We start from the raw sequence: 3,663 nt of genomic DNA, 5'->3' as shown, positions 1-3,663 counted from the left end.
TTTAATTTTTTAAATATAATTTTATGTTACTTTGTTTCAAAGCCTTATGCCACAATTTCTTTTGTAGGTTTTGTTTTTGAAAACAATCTGCTTGAACCAGATTTTAACCAATCTATCACTTTTGACTCTGCAATGGTCAATGATGATCCCTCCTCCAGCTCTAATTATGATAAGCCTCTCTATGAAGGCGCCAGGATCACAGTGATAGACACAGTTTGTGCAATATTAACTTTTGCTCGGACTGAACATATAAGTGCCATCGGACTTGGACGACTCCTCCAGCTGATGAACCTTCTTCTTCCAGTTGAAAATAACCTTCCAACAAGCTAGGGCCCGCCCTTCCGTCGAACCGAGTTGCCAGCTCCGCTTCGCTGCGCCGGCAACTCGGTTCGACAGGGGGCCGGCCCAGCTTGGCCTGCCGGCGGCCTTTTCTCGGGCCTTCGGCCCTCGCATCAGGCCCAACTTGGCCAGTCGAAGGCCCGGGCCTAGGCCCGCTCGCATCACACACACCGTGAGCGGGTAAAGCAAAGTTATCGATGTACCATCGTGACTCAGGCCCGCCCTTCTATTCACAATATGCAATAGTCCTTACACTTTTACTCCAACTGTCCTTAGAATATGCCCGTTTCATTTGTCTCTTCGCCCTCATAGGGATCGAAGTGCCGGAAACTTTCCGGAAAATTTCCGGAAATTTTTCGGAAAATTTCGGAAAATTTCCGGACCCCTGAAAAAGTAGGAAATATTGGAAATTTTGGTGTTTTTGAGTTTTTGACTCATTAATGCACGAATCTGTCTTTACGTTTTCCTTAGTGTATTGAACGATACATTTTACATTGTGCGAGCGACATGTCTCCCTCAGCCCTCTCGGTGTCACCTATTTCAGTTTAGTTAACCCAAAAATACACTTCTATCAAAGTTTCCAGTTTGAATTTTACGCCTTCACGCGCGCTTCCGGTAGGAGAAGTTGGAATGGCAAACGCACATATGCGTGCTGCGCAGAGGGCACAGGTTGGTACTTGTGTTATCACACCAGCGAAACCGGCACGGGAACGAGAGTTCAAGTAAAGGCTGGTGTACATTCTATATGTTGTACAATGAAGATTCTCCATATTATGGTGAAAATGTTCCATATCATGGTGGTGCAGCTGACCTCATAACATACCATCAGAAATTTCGTTGGTATTATGGAGAAAATCTCCACCATAATAAGTTGGTGCAGCTTTCCACTGTAAGACATTATTGCAGTGTAGGCCATCAGCCAACTCCCTCCAGGCCGACGCGGAATCTTAGGTCTAGGAAGTGAAAATGCCAATCGCTAATGTGACTATTTGACTGATTTGACCGATTTAGAGGTGGTCTTAGTTACCATGAAAATAAATAATTGGTTCCTTAACCTGTTTATCCGTTTGTTTTTATGGATAAAATTTTTTTCCTCCTTATATTACATTTTAACGCAAAAAGTCAAAATTTCTAGGGATCGAAGTGCCGGAAACTTTCCGGAAAATTTCCGGAAACTTTTCGGAAAATTTCGGAAAATTTCCGGACCCCTGAAAAAGTAGGAAATATTGGAAATTTTGGTGTTTTTGAGTTTTTGACTCATTAATGCACGAATCTGTCTTTACGTTTTCCTTAGTGTATTGAACGATACATTTACATTGTGCGAGCGACATGTCTCCCTCAGCCCTCTCGGTGTCACCTATTTCAGTTTAGTTAACCCAAAAAGACACTTCTATCAAAGTTTCCAGTTTGAATTTTACGCCTTCATGCGCGCTTCCGGTAGGAAGAGTTGGAATGGCAAACGCACATGCGTGCTGCGCAGAGGGCACAGGTTGGTACTTGTGTTATTACACCAGCGAGACCGGCACGGGGACGAGAGTTGAAGTAAAGGCTGGTGTACACTCTATATGTTGTACAATGAAGATTGTCCATATTATGGTGAAAATGTTCCATATCATGGTGGTGCAGCTGACTTCATAACATACCATTGAGAATACTATACTTAACAGATATTTCGACAGAAATTTCGTTGGTATTATGGAGAAAATCTCCACCATAATAAGTTGGTGCAGCCTTCCACTGCAAGACATTATTGCAGTGTAGGCCATTAGCCAACTCCCTCCAGGCCGACGCGGAATCTTAGGTCTAGGAAGTGAAAATGCCAGTCGCTAATGTGACTATTTTGACTGATTTGACCGATTTAGAGGTGGTCTTAGTTACCATGAAAATAAAAAATTGGTTCCTTGAACCTGTTTATCCGTTTTTGTTTTTATGGATAAAATTTTTTTCCTCCTTATATTACATTTTAACGCATAAAGTCAAAATTTCCAAATTTTCCAAAATTTCCAAACAAAATGGAAATTTTCCACTTTTCCGGAAATTTTCCGGGAACTTTGAAGATTTCCGGGAAACTTCAATCCCTACGCCCTCATTCCGAAAATACCCATATTTGCCATGCTACTGCAACTCCTTGCAATAGAGGCACAGCTGGACCGCAAAACGAGTCCGTTGCACTTTTTCCTATAACTCATGATGGCGGGATCCTGGACCCCCCTTCCGACCCCTCGTTGAGGAGGTCTTGCCGAGACCTATCCAAAACTTAAGTAAAAATTTTCAGTCGGTCGACCCCCTTTTTTGAAGATCCTGATGTGACTAATAGACGAAGTCGGGCTCCTGGACCCCCTTTCCGACCCCTCGTTGAAAAGGTCTTGCTGAGACCAATCGAAATCTGCAATAAATTTTTTTAGTCGGTCGACCCCCTTTTTTGAAGATCCTGATCCGGCCAACTTGTAAAAGCGGCCGATGGGGTCGGGACCAGGTCCATTCATCTTGTCTAGTCGCCCCGATTCCAAAAATACCCCTATGTGCCCTGCTAGCATCAATAATGGCGGAAATCCCCCTCCCGCTCATGTAAACCATGATGCACCTGCAGCAGCCCTTGTGCGACCCGGACGGGATTTGCACCACCGGATTATTTGTTTGGACGGTACTCCTGAAGTACCCTCCAAATCTGGTTACTCTAGCTCAACTCCTTCCTTGTACACAGACGCCAACAACAACAACAACAACAACACACACAGACACAAAGGCAAATGCATAGGCCCTCCCCCTATTTTTTGAATAGAAGGGCGGGCCAAAAACTACTGAAAGCTTGTACTCAAATTTTCCAAAGGGTGATGTTGAATTCTTTCTACATTACTATTGCAACAAATGTTGGGGCTTCCTTCCTTCTAAAGACAGTGTTTGCTCTGAATGTGAAGTGGCTAATAAGAAAGTAGAGTACTTCATTACTTTTTCAGTAGTGAATCAACTTCAAAATCTGTTTAAAAGGAAAGAATTTGTTAAACTACTTGAGTATAAGAAAAATAGGGTTAAGATTAACAAAGACAATTATGAAGATATTTTGGATGGAGAATTCTACAAACAAGCTCAACAATTTTTGGAAGAAAATGATTTGACTGCTACTTGGAACTCAGATGGGGTGTCATTGTATGAGTCCAGCAATTTTGACATTCATCCTTTTTATTTAGTTATAAACGAGCTCCCTCCATCTGAAAGATACAAAACTGAAAACATGTTGCTTGCCGGAATCTGGGGCAGTAAGACCAAGCCACATCCTAATATTTTTCTTCAGCCAATTGTTAAAGAGATGGAAAAGTTGAAAAC

Source organism: Thrips palmi, unplaced genomic scaffold (assembly GCF_012932325.1).
Source record: "Thrips palmi isolate BJ-2018 unplaced genomic scaffold, TpBJ-2018v1 HiC_scaffold_16, whole genome shotgun sequence".
Lineage (NCBI taxonomy): Eukaryota > Metazoa > Arthropoda > Insecta > Thysanoptera > Thripidae > Thrips > Thrips palmi.
This window is presented reverse-complemented; position numbering follows the sequence as displayed.